Source organism: Rhynchophorus ferrugineus, unplaced genomic scaffold (genome assembly GCF_030347505.1).
Source record: "Rhynchophorus ferrugineus isolate W39M unplaced genomic scaffold, kcgeb_rfMv2 rfM9, whole genome shotgun sequence".
NCBI classification, from domain to species: Eukaryota; Metazoa; Arthropoda; class Insecta; order Coleoptera; family Curculionidae; genus Rhynchophorus; species Rhynchophorus ferrugineus.
Genome location: NW_027472588.1, coordinates 12,464,890 through 12,479,307, shown reverse-complemented (window position 1 = coordinate 12,479,307; position 14,418 = coordinate 12,464,890). Strand labels below are relative to the sequence as shown.

At 30.8% G+C, this 14,418-nt stretch overlaps 1 protein-coding gene across 1 annotated transcript in view; it reads right to left on the bottom strand.

Moving 5' to 3' along the window:
- Positions 1-14,418, bottom strand: part of HDAC4 (Histone deacetylase 4) — a 173,198-nt gene that overhangs the window by 32,829 nt on the left and 125,951 nt on the right. The gene's annotated exons all lie outside the window — the stretch shown is intronic.

Below are 14,418 nucleotides of genomic sequence, written 5' to 3'. Positions count from 1 at the left end.
TCGATTAACATACGACAATTAATCAATGGAAAGCTGGGGGTGATAAAATCCAGAGACCCACTTTGCAATAACTCCTTACATATACGTCGGTTAAGAAGTTTACACTATCCCTAAACGCCGGCTGTGTATTAATGAATTTGAAATCGATACTTTTGAATCAAGTATTGATTAAAATGTTTCATTAGCCAGCAAAACCTTACTTCCTTTGAAGAAAAACCAAAAATTACCAAAAGAAAACCTAAACTTCTTGTACATTTTATGACTGCACGAATTACGTTTCCATTACAGTTTATTATCACAGCCATTTAATTTTTAGTCACGACTAATAACCTGTCCTGTCTCACGAACTACCTGGTCCATCTAATTTGACCATGACAATTTTTCTGACGCGACTAATTAAAAATATTGTTTATTAAACTAACAATATAATCCTTTGTGTTTAGGTTCAAGATGTACTAGGATTAACGATCCTATATAAACAGAGGGTTACGTTGAAACTCAATATTATGCTACTGTATTAGATTCCTGATGTTGTTATTGGATCAAGGTGGATGTACTTGTACATTATTCATAATGTACTAATAATATGTTGTTGGGAAGTGTTCGGTCAGACTTCCAAATAAAAATCTATAAAACATTTTGAGTGGTTCAAATTTTAACATTAGTAAAATTTCTCTCAATAATTTAAATTACAAATTAAAATAAAAAATATATATAATGGAAAGTTTTATTTATCAATATTTCATTCAGTGTTTATATTTTGAAATATTATCGTTTTTTATAACATTATTAAAATGAACAAAAAAGCAACATTATTTATTGTAAACCTCTGACGTTTTATAATAATCAATTTGAATTTTTGTTACCCTTGATGTAAACTTTTTTTGTGAGGCATTGCTTTCAAAATTAATCCAATTGTTTTTTTTATATCTTTTAAAGTTAAAGGATTTATTTGAACTGGACCTACTGTTTAACGTGGGCTCTGAACCAACTTAGAAATCATCCAAGAAGACATCCGGTCTTACCCAGCCTGGTGCCTGACGTGACTGACGTGAAATGGTTACTAATCCTTCTAATGTTTATTTATGTAGAGATAGAGGTTGAAAGAACAAAAAGGAAAATAATTATTAATTGATTTATTGAGAGTAATTTGATAACTCAACTGCTACCTATCAATGGACTACTGTGAAATTTTCAGGAAGGTTTAACAGCAGACAATCTCTCAAATTTCAAGAAAAATGGGAAAAAGTGACTTTTGTGTGCTGATTAAGCATTTTTTTCTTGCGCGAAAAAAACATCGCCGAAACCAAGAAAGTTAACCCCTTTCTAAATACTATAGGACAGAAAGAAGCATTTGTCGAAGAAAAATTGTTAATCCAATAAAACAATAGACGGGTGCGCACCTGCATGTCACCATGGCAAAAATCCATATATTTAGAAACGTTAGAAACTTATATATTCTCCAGATTTAGCCCCTTGCTACGAATTTCTTGTTTCCAAACTTGAATAAATTACTAAGTGGTAAGAGATTTGGATTGAATGAAAACGTTAACACTGAAACAAACGTTCTTTCAAAAGATCAATGAAAACCACGATTTTTAGGAAGTATATTCAGGTGAGAAAATGTAAATGTATGCTCATGTTTGTTGTTTTGACGGTTGCCAACATTATAGTTAGTTCAACCAACTCAACTAACAACCACCTAATACCAAACCTCTCCAGGTTTCACTTTGAGGATCAGGCATAAGTTCTATAAAGTTTGCATCTTTTATTAATGTGTATTTAAAAGTATTTTCCTTTCTTGTCTAACGCTTTGGCAAACCCAACTGGATGTTTTCGCTACATAACAATGTCTAATTAATTACTTTAGCATTACGAAGCATACATCTTGTAAGGAACGAACTTTTACTTCGCTCTTCTATCCCACAGTCAAAAGCAATGGTACTTTTTGTATTACAATACATTCTTTGATCATCCACTCACCAGCCACCAAATTAACAGAGTATCAAAATATTGTATAAAAAAACAATAAACAGAATAATATAATATAATCAATCATATGTAATCGATCAATGAAAGTGTTCTAGAAAATTAAAATATTTGGTAAATATTAATCATTTTAATAAATATATTAAAACTGCGAAATATTTAGCTAATTAATCATCGATAATTGGAAAACAAGTCGTTTGTTGTCGTATCAACGTTGCACGTGGATTATTATCTCGACACCCGATCATAAACAATTTAAAATTTCGTCGCGATATATATATATATATATATATATATATATACATATATATGTGTGTGTGTAATTTGTGAAAATATCGTGCTCGTTAATCAAACAAGTGTATTTTTAATTTGTACCGGTCGGACAACGCTAAAAATATTAGTGGTGGCACGATAGCTCGATGGTTATCGTCTAACCTTGCCCTTTCACATCGAATCTAACCCAACATCAAACCTTGTAGTCGTCCAAAAAAGCACGATTTGTCACATCAATAATCCTGGATATACGAATAGAACATTTTCGACCTTGTGCTATGCGTATACAGGTTGCCTATAATTTTTTTTCTATCTAGATTAGTGTAAGATTGGCTACGCAGAAATAAATATAAAAATTATTAAAAATAATGGTAGATCATGATTTATATGAATGGGTACTAGTTGAGATAGATATTGGGAATAATTGCACAGATCTTTCCATAAATAAGATGATTAGGACACTTCATTAGGATTCTCTTCAAATCAGCCTAGAGTCGGTTAAAAAAATCGAGTAAATAAAATATGAAATAATAAATAATTAAAATATTAGAGTTAAAAAAAATAGAGTTATTCTTAAATCAGTTATTTATTTACTATACTAAATTTACTTTATAATGAAAAAAGGCACCCGACGGGCAGAGCCTATTGAATAACCCAAAAGGGGTCACTTCAGCCAATGGGTTATAAAATCTTAATTAAAACATATGAAATAGGGGGAAAAACCATAACAAAATTTGTGGAACTCCTCATGGAACTAAAAACCAAAATTCTAATTGAAAAAAGTAACGTTTAGTAGATTTAGCCACTGTCAGAGTTCATGCAAATATAACAACCATTCATGCTAGAAGTGTATTTAATATAACACCATTCTCATCAAGAATGAGAATAGCTAGTTTCTTATCTATATCTAGAATTAATAGAATGACAAGAGCTACAAGTAGCGCCTTGTACCCACTGTTCTCTCACTAAATAGAACTCAGCGCCATACTAAACAAAAATAATCAATCCCTTCAGTATATTAAAGAAACTGAGTTTCTTTTTACAATATTTTTACTCTTCTTGTTGAGTTTTACAACCTCTGATGAAATTTTAAAAATTGCTTTTCAATCAATTGAAAATAGTCTATTTTTGAAGTTTAAGCCATTAACATTAACGTTGTACGCTTAATTGATGGCCATATCATGATATTCGTCATTTTAAAAAACAGTTTTTACCTTTGGCATAACGTGTCACCCAAACATCGTGCCGGCCGACGACTAAATCTATGCTTGGCTTGCTTTCTTCGCCATACAGATGGTGTACTACAGACTAGACCCTGTGGCTCAACAGAATGGTCTACTAATTCCATATGCCAACACAGCAAAATACTTTCACATGACCCTAGATGTCCAACTCAGATAGAACAATATAAATCATATAACTACCACGCTGAACTCAACATCAAGTTCAGGAAAATATATTTACTTATTATATACTAGCGACCCGCCCCGGCTTCGCACGGGTGCAATGCTGATACTAAATTAAATACACTACAGAAAAAATATGAACGTTGTATATAAAAACATAGCGGCCCGCTCCGACTTTGCACTGGCATAAAATATATATGCCTATGTCACTCAATGAAAACATGATTAAAATCGATCCAGTATTTTTGGTTCATTCATTACTGCCCTTGGCCTGCACGCATTAAATTTGGAGTAAAACAATTCCTCTTCCCCTATACTTACTATGAAGATTTCCTGCTATCTTTGGAATATCTAAATTCACACAATTTTTATTACATTACACATTTTTAAACGCAAATTTTAAATTTGTAATATCTCCGAAAATATTTGTTTAATTTACATACTGTAGGGAACCATATTGATCTATATTAATTGCACACTGTATTTAAGGTACTTAATTCGATAAGGATTAATGCCGTATTGCTTAAAATAGCTTCGTAAATAAGCCATTTTCTCACGTAAAAAGTAAACAATAAAAATGGTTAATGTGGGTTATCCCTAAAAGATAAACATATACCATCGCGGACTTTTTTGTAGACCTTTTTATGGTGTACAATACTGTAGTACATTAATTTGATCTAACTCGTAGGGTTAGGCAGCGTTTTTGCTAATTGCTAAATAAGCCTAAAAAAATAGGTTAATTTACGACATCACGTTAGAAACCTCTAAAATTAGCAATGTTGCCTTAGTATATTATGCATGTATTATACATATAAACCTTCCTCTTGAATCACTCTATCTATTGAAAAAAACCGCATCAAAATCCGTTGCGTAGTTTTAAAGATTTAGGTGCACATAGGGATATAGGGACCGAAAAGGCGACTTTGTTTTATACTATGTAGTGATTTACGACAAGCTTATTTTATATAAGCAAATACTAAGACCAGTGTGGAGCCATGGAATGCAGCTATGGGGGCCAGTAATTACAATATCCAAGTGATTCAAATCAAAATATAATTTCCAAAACAAAATACTGAATTATATTGCGAATGCGTCTTGGTATCTACGCTTGGTCTTGTGATCTCCATAGCGACCTGGAAAGTGAGACGATCAAGGACACTATCAGAAGATATGCTGATTTGCATTAAAAAAGACTCCAGAATCACATCAAAACAGAAGCATCCAGACTTCTAAATGTGCGTAAAGTCGTTAGATATCTCAAACGAAAAAACCGCGTGGTCTTAACTAAAGCCTGAACAGAAGTAAATGATTCAGGGGAAAATATCTTACTTGTAGTTATTTGTTAGCATGTTGAGATAAAGAAAAGCCTGATTTAATTACATTTTATTAGAAATTTAGTCTATAAACAAACAGATATAAAACAGCCACTGTATGTCATCGAAATGTATTATGTCAGCACGTCGCAACGTTGCCGCATCAACTTTAACTTTTGGTTGACGTTTGCCAGTTTATAATCTCTTCTAATGATCGTCATTAATGCTTTGAAGAATATACTACTAGTACCAACACAAATCGCATTTTTTAGATTGAGTCGGTTACATGCTCCAACGCATCAGTCAGCACCCTGTCTCTTTTGATATAGGGAGACTTTAAATTAAAATAGAATAGGAGTGAAAAATCGGCTCCGAATTTAAAATGATTTTAAGTTTTTACAAATTGCATTTGACAATATATTTGACGTTATCTATGATGTACATCGACTGTTTTATCGAAAGGACTATTTATCAGCGATTGAACGTGCAACTCTAAATGTGTTCTAAAAAACCAAATACTTGGTATATAAGTTATGAAAGGCACTTTAACAGAAGAAGAAGCGGCAACTTTTTGAAACGCCGATATTGACAATACTGCCAACATAATCCTACCAAATGTTTAAGTGTTCGGACGCTTCACCTGCTATAACATATTCTAATAAACAAAATAAAAATACGTTTTTTTATTTAAAAGACATATGAGCTTCATTAATTCATCTAATTGCTTCAAAATTTCAATAAAGATAACATTTTTTAGATTGCTATTACCATATAATTGCTAATAATAGTTTAACACATAACTAAAAAGAAGAAGAAGCCGTGTAAAATTCTTGTTCTAGTGGTTAAAAAACGGGCAAAGTAAAGGTTAAAAACTAGAACAATTGAAAAATATTTTGTTAAAAGAATAAATATCTATAAAGAATAGAAAATTATGAAGTGGGGTGGGGTTAAATTTACTTAACATTCAAAGGCGTATTACCAGAAAATTATGTATGACACTGCTTTTATAGACATTTCGTATTTCATTAGGAGTTTTAATGAATGAACAGAACAAATCATACATATCTCATTTGTAAAAGCAAAACCAATTTTAACCAAGTTAGTATCATAATGTTCTGACCTCAACGAGAACCAGACCTAACCCATCACGTTAATGATCTTTCCTTTGCTGTTATTAAACCACAGTCATAAACAAAATTCCCTTCCCATTGACAGACTGTTCTTAACAACGATGCCAAGCCTATTATCGATTCATTATCAGGTTATTAAAATCTGATTTATAAAAACTTATTTAAATCTAATGTTATTCGGTGCAAGAATGTTTGAAGAGAACGAAACAGGAAATTTCAAGAAGGCTCAATGTCAACTAGTGGGTGCGGTAATCAAATATCATCCAAGCCACCAATAATTTTTTATGGCCGTTCAAATTAGTGTCTATCTTTTTTGTGATAAAACACAAATCCGCCAGGGAGAACCTTTCAGTAGGATACAGAAGACAAAAACGCGAATAGGTTTGAACAAATGTAATAACAATTTATAGGCGTAATTATCGAGGTAACAGACATGCAGCTGTTGCTATGGTTGAGATTTGAAAAAGCTATATTGCTAATTGAAAGAAAAATTGGTACAACATTACCAACTATGGGTTTATCTGGACTGGGCCTAAAGTTTAACGTGGCCAACTTTAGAAATCATCCCAGAAGACATCCGGTCTTCCCCAGCCTGGTTACTGGCGTGACTGGGATCATTTCCCTTATCGGAATTTACACTCTTGCCTAGAACAGTCACACATTTTAAACAATCACAAACATAAATTTACGAGCATGCCCTAGCAGGATTCGAACTTGCGGCTATAGCAACAGTAGGAGGACCGTCCCATCGCCTTTACCACTGCGCCATCAGGCCGGCACAACATATATTATTTAAAAAATAATTTCCACTTCTTCTCCTTCATCTTGGCAACATGGCGATATTGTGTCGAAAGAATGGTGTTGGTTAGATAATAATTTTCAACAATTCAAATCCCTTTGTCACCCAAGCTATTCTGCATCGATCTTAATAGCGAGACAACGGTAATTAGGTGTTGTATCTAGTGCGGCAGTACCTCCCATTCAACCTGCATCACTGAATTCATCTCCACTCTTGTATCTGTAGGATACATTATTCATAGAATGCATGCATAGAAAATAATAAACTATATTGTCTTCCTTTTATAATGGCGGTCATTCTTTTCGAGTCGATCTGTACAATCGATCAAGTCAAAACAACAAGAAAATTTAGGATATTTAAATTTTGTGCTACACTGATAATTTTACAGTAATAATAATTAAATTGTTCTGGTATTCTTGGTGGTCTAACATACATTGGTTTTAGAATTTGAAAGAACAAGGGTAAGTGCAGAATGTAAGGTTAAATTTTTAAAAGTTATAAAAACATACAGCATTTATTTCATTTATGGTGGGGTATTTATTTTAGCTGCCAAATTTATAACATATCATTTTCAATGACCTGGAGAAGAAAATGATTCTTGTTGTATTGGAAGTAGTCAAGTCATTAATGAGGTTTGACCATCCAGAATAGTAGCAAAAACTGTAGTTACTGGTAATAATTAGAAATTTATTTTAAATATAATACATTTTAGTAATGATTTAAATTTTGTTTTATAGCTACGATGTAGCTAGAATTTGTTGAGAGTAAAAGTCGAAGAATGTGAAATTTAGAGAATCCGAGAATAAATTAGACAGCATTTTGCTAAGATAGAACGGTGTACCCTGATACTTTGAAATAATTGAATTTGCTAACAAAAGTATACCTGGATCAACTATCCAAAATATAAAACTATCGATGACATCCTAGTGATCTAATGGCAAGGAAAATACAATGCATTATTATATAAGAGTATAGGTAATATTATGTAGATAACTGTCATAACTATCAAACTTAACAATTCTATTAAGTTTTTTTTAGCATTTATTTATACCTAACTATTACTTAATATAAACTAATGAGCTTAAATCTATTCCTACCACCTTCAGCAATAAAATTTGAGAAGGGGCAACTAACTGAAAAAGAACCATTCCTGGAAATATACCTGGAAGCACTTTAAAAAAATGCATTTCCACGACAAATCAAATTAAACTTGACACTTAGTGTTTAGTATTTATAGTGTTGGATATTGTCGCAGTAGATTTATTTTTCATTGTTAGTTACAATACGCAACAAAATCATGAAATGCCGTGGAAACTTTTCTTTCCTCTTTCTCGATATTTTCCATCGTCAATAAACGTCTAAAAATTTGACGCTTGAAGGTGTAGATTCATTGCCTGAAATCAAAAATGAACAATCGCTTTTGTAAAAAAAAGTCTATAATGATTCACGGAAGAACAATGAAGATTTATTCCCTCTAAAAACACAATAACAAATCTATTGAACATGTTTAGGAAAATCCAATAGATATAAAAGGAAATTATCTCAGAACATCTTTTGTGATGTCTACATTAGATTGACTACATTTAGAACCACCCTCATATAAATATATATTCCAAAAGAATATATTATATCAGAAAAACAAGAGATAATTATCTCAAACACTAAAATACATAATTAAATAAACCTCTTCGATAAATTTACATAACAATTATATTATTAAAACCCTGGTCCAAATATTTAATGGAAACATAGCGTAGATAAACAAAATGTTTAAATAAACTATGGGTGATACTATATAATAAACACAAATAAATACTGTTTCATTTTAATATTCCTACAATTTAAATTGTTAGTAACTTTGTTCTGAATGTCGTGAAGAACTCAGAGATTATAGTGAAGTTTTTTGTGCCTTCACTTAAGTTCAATAAGTTTTTTCTATATTAAAAAATGAAGGCATTTCGAGACTATGCAGAGTCTCCAATAGTAAAGTATCTATAGTGAATATAGAAATTTAGTATCTATCCAAAAAAAAAGAAATAAAACGTTTGTAAAACCATACGAAGATCTTCTATAACGATGGAGGAATACCTCTATAATCATCAACTACCCTGAATATTATAAATATTGTCAATAATTGTAAATGTCCAATTAATAGTTTAAGACATTTTTACGGGCGTAATTTACTATTTGATCTAAGTGGCTCTTAATACGGAAAATATGACGAAAAATATTTATAGGACATTATTTCTGGAGAAAAACGAAGTATTAACTTGGGGAAAAAGCTATTTAATTTTATAATGTCGCATGTCTGTAGTGATAATTAGTGAATGAAGCCTTATTACAGCGTTTAAATGTTTAAAGGGTCTATAAACGACTAACTAAATTTTCGTTAAAGCTTAAACTGGTGTTTTTGTTCAATTGTTGCATTACATTTATTTATAAAGTGCCGTCGAATATTGTAATATTAATTATAATAATGAATATAAAGAATATATATGATGCTACACGAACTATTTTGAAAAGATGTGAGATAAATAAATGCTGATAGAGATTTAACACCCTACTTATACTATCAAAGTCAACATTTGTTAACAAAGATAATTGCACTCTAATTGGTATATTTTTTAAATTATTTAACAGCTTTAGTTAGTTTATTATATTGTCGAAAATGTTCTCCATCATTGTTAATAACTATTGATTTTCAGATAGAGTAAGTTGATTCGATTTCAAGTAAACAATAATTATAATTAATTGATGTACATAACATCATAATGATTAATGAATAAATATAAATACACTCAGTTATTTGTATTTTTTCAAAATAATACATGATAGGTACGAATCATTAGCCGGTAAGATATTATTGGTGTTTCAAGTGTTTCATCAGATTTCGCCATGGCGGATAACGAGCTGCAATTCTGATGATCCTGTTTTAATAAAATCAGACTATAGCTGTTGATTCTTATATGCATTATCATCGTATTGAGCTTGAAGATGTGGAGTTGTAATGTATCAAGATAGCTAACTTCAAGTCTTTGTCTTAAATGGGAAACATGAACATTGAAACATTGGAAACAAAAAAAAATTAAAATTGTGTTCTAGATGTTGACCGAATACAACCTAAGTTACAATACATGTGAACGTACCGTTGCAACACTCAGAACACCATCTTGAATCTACGAAATTATATCCGCACTCGGCATATTCACCAGATTTGGTTTCATCCGACTTGGATCAAAATGCTGAATGATCTGTGTATTTAAGTGAAGGTGATAGAAACAATGAATAACACAGGTCTGAAAAAAAAGTCGCAAGGAGCTGCGCAGGTTTTGTGACATAACTTTTATGTCTTCGGGTGTGCTGAATCCGAAAATGACTTCCTTTTCGTCACAGAATGACACGTTTCTTGGCAATTTGGGTAGCCAAACAAGTTCCATTAGATAAAGCATTTACTAAAAGAGAATAGACTTCAAATATATTATATTATTTAATTTTTATTTATTAATGATAAATTTATTTATGTATTATACGTTCACTAGTAGACGCCTTTTGTTTTGTCCTCTTGTACATTTTTGCTTGTGGAATAATCTCAGAAGCGTCCAACAGTAATCTGATATCATAGAGACACTCCATTTTCCTTGGAATTTTTCTCTACTTCTTTAATTTCCTGGAGAAATCGTTCACCTTGCTCATCACTTACATCATTCTCAAATTTATCACGTTAGACAAAAAGCAAAACTTATTAGAACTAAAATAAAACAACTATACTGGTTAGTCGGGAGATATTCTCAAGTTGATCTAAAATCATAAAAAAGAGGTTGATCTATAATACAATTATAAAGCCAATATGGAATATGGGGTTGCACTAAAAATTCAAATCAACTAGTCATATAAGGCTGTCAAAACAAGGTTCTTCGATTGATTACCAATGCCTATCGCTATGTAACGAACGAAGAACTGCACGATGACCAGAAAATCAAATGGATTTCCGCAGTTATCCAGGATTTCGCCTTGAGAAACGAAAGAAGATTACTAAATCATTCTAACGTGGAAGCAATACAACTGCTGGACAGCGCGCAGGATGTCAGGAGATTGAAGCGAACAAAACCATACGAACTTATATAAAGTGTATACATTTAGTGTAAACTATAGCTATAAGTTAATAATTAACAAATAATTATAATTTTATAATTGAGGAATACATACACTAAGCGTATCTAATAAAGATGTTATAAAAAAAAATCTCAAATTTTCCGAAAAAATAATCGAGGTGGGATTGAAGACAATGTACTTTTAAATTTATTAGGCAACCTAGGCAAGCTTGAACTTGAATACTTTTAGCGTTCTTTTCTATGACAATTCTTTTTAGGAATCATCGGTCATGGTTGTAATGAATTGTGAGTCAGTCATAAGCTGTATGTCTGGTCCGACACTTAGATTTGGTTTTTACTATGAGAGACCTGGAAACTTTGAAATTATGTATTTTTATAGCAATGTCTATATTTGAGAATTGGTTTTACAAATTGCTTCATCAATCTCAACTTTATGTGTAGCGGTGGTAAAATGACTTAATGTGGAGGTATCAATATTTCCTGGAGGACGTTCTTTTCACCAACTTTAAGTTCCCTTGGGGGTCAATTCTTTTTGATTCACTAATTTACTCGGCGGTCCCATAGACACAAAAAATAAGGGATTTTGGTAAATCCAGCTTGTTATCAGAGCACACACCTACCAACCATGGTCTTCATATACGAATAAACAATTTCAAGTTCTTGCAGGTTTCACTTGAGGTGAAAAAAATTACCTACATAAGGGTAAGCATAAAAACCGCTATCACGAAGCACAATATCTTAAAGATTTCTTTTTGATGAATCTATAAAACTTTATTGTGCTGTATCGTAGTGGATCATAGCAAAAATCCTGACACCTGGAATATTTGACACATTATTTTCCTTGTCAGCAAACCAAAATACATAGAAAGCAGTTGAAAATAATCAAACAGCTTTTTGTTGCAGACCTTTGTAATATTTTCAACATCGTATAATAATTTTTTCATCGTATAATCGTTTATATTAAACAAATTTGTGAAAAAATTAAGACACACAGCCAATAATATTAAGGCAAAATACAAAATAAAATCTTACAAAACAGCAATATTACTACAATAAAACCATAACTGTAACATTTTTTTGTTCTATAGGTTAATGATAATATTATGGCTGTTGCTCTAACAACAAATTTTACAATAACTTCGAAACCCAGTAAATATATTTTTAGCCAATAAAATAAAACTATTTTAATGTAAAAAATAAATTATAATATGCAAAAAAAATGTTAGCAACGATATGTATATTTTAATACAGTTGAAATACATAATAATTATTACAATATAAGACTACATTAGAAAATTAAGCTTTGTTGACTATATATACTTTCCAAGCCTTTATTACTTTTTTAAGCCATTTAAAAAGTAATAATTCAAAAATGTTTCATAGTAGGCATCACCTTCAATCCTCAGTAGTCTACCTTATTCCTAATATTTAGTTTTCAAAAAGCCTTACTCACTTTTTCTAAAAGCTATCAAAATTAAAGGTCATAATTAGATCACTGAAGTGATTAAAAAGGCCATAAAGTCCACTGAAGTCCATAACAAGTTTCAAGAAACAAAAACAATAGCCAAAAACTTGAGTTGAGGAAATGATTTCAATGAAAAAAACTTGCGAAACGGAACTGACAACTGGACAACCATTTTAAACGAGTTAATTGTAATATATGAACAATATAGTAGTAGTTCAACAGTCGGAGATATTGAGTGTTACACATTTTTTTCACAATTTTTGCTGAATGCGGTGAGCTTTTACGGATATCAGGTACTTTACGTATTTATTGATTATGAATACCTTGATTAATGAATATATAAACAGCCTTGACAAAATCATTACGTCGATTAGTGGGTTTAGTCCAAATACAAAAAAATATAACTGAAAATAAAAATACAACACTTTTAAAGATAATAATTTTATCAATTATATATTACAAGTGTCTGCAAATATACAATTACTTTGGTGATTACGTGATTTTAGTAAATCCAGCTTGTTATCAGAGCAATATGCAAACATTTTAAAATCGCCACACACCTACCAACAATGGTCTTCATATACGAATAAACAATTTCAAGTTCTTGCAGGTTTCACTTGAAGTGAAAAAAATGACCTACATAAGGGTAAGCATAAAAATCATTACGTAGATTAGTGGGTTTAGTCCAAATACAAAAAATATAACTGAAAATAAAAATACAACACTTTTAAAGATAATGATTGTATCAATTATATATTACAAGTGTCTGCAAATATACAGTTACTTAATTAAACAATTTAGTTTCAATTTTATGTGAGTTTGAATGGAATGGAATCATCATTTTATGAACAATGACGTTATAAAAAACTTGTTATATAGATCATCCTATATTTCTTTGAATACTATCGATGTTGAATTTAAATAATATATGATTATGAACTATGCTACAGTCACGTCCTTATTCAATTAACTTTAAAAGCCATATCCACTGGTTTCGAAGAAAACTCAATTATTACTTTTTATCTATAATCGATTTAAACGAGACCTCCTTTCCTTTCAAACGTAAGTAGTTATCTGTAGTAGTTATAAGTAGTTAAAATGTTTTCCTGTTGACACTTAATTTTCGTTAAGATTATTGTCAAGCAATTGACAAAATGATAATTGTAATGGAATTGTTACACCCCTTATATTAATAATTTTTTTAATAAAGGTCGTACATGTCGGGTTATTTTTATTCATTGAATTCATATTTTAGCGCGATTGAAAGATAATAATCTATAGAACATGCTAGATAAAAAGGTAGCATCATTCGTCTACTCAGTTAAAACTTAAACGTATACAATTTAATAACTGCTGAAACGAACCGAAATTAAGCCATTTTTGAAATGAACGATTACGTGTGATGAAAAGTGGATCAGATATGATACTAATGTGTGAAAAAAATCGTCGTCGAAGCCTGGGGAAACATCATAAACACTTGCAAAACTTCGCATTGACGTCAAACAATGTCTAGCCCAACCATTAATACATTGGTTTATATATAATTCGATAAAAATTATAAAAACACTTAATAGTATAACTCTTGCTTCAAACAAACTTGGCGAAATTCACTTGATTCAGTTCTTATGGCGACTTTTACGGGAAAAATATTGGTTGGCCATGTAACACATAGCACAAAAAACAATTATATATCAATAACACAAAAAAACGAAACTACTTTTTCCCATCCATTATTTTAACCCTTTTCAATACATATCCTATGAAGTGTTACAAAATGTTTAAGGCGTTTTATGTCCATATTATATATATCTATAAACTGTGATAAATTATTTATAATAGAAGCACATATAAATCATTATTTTATGGTGTTATTTAATTTCATAACGCAATTAAACTTAGGCAAGAAAGGCTTCTTAAAAATTAGTCAATTT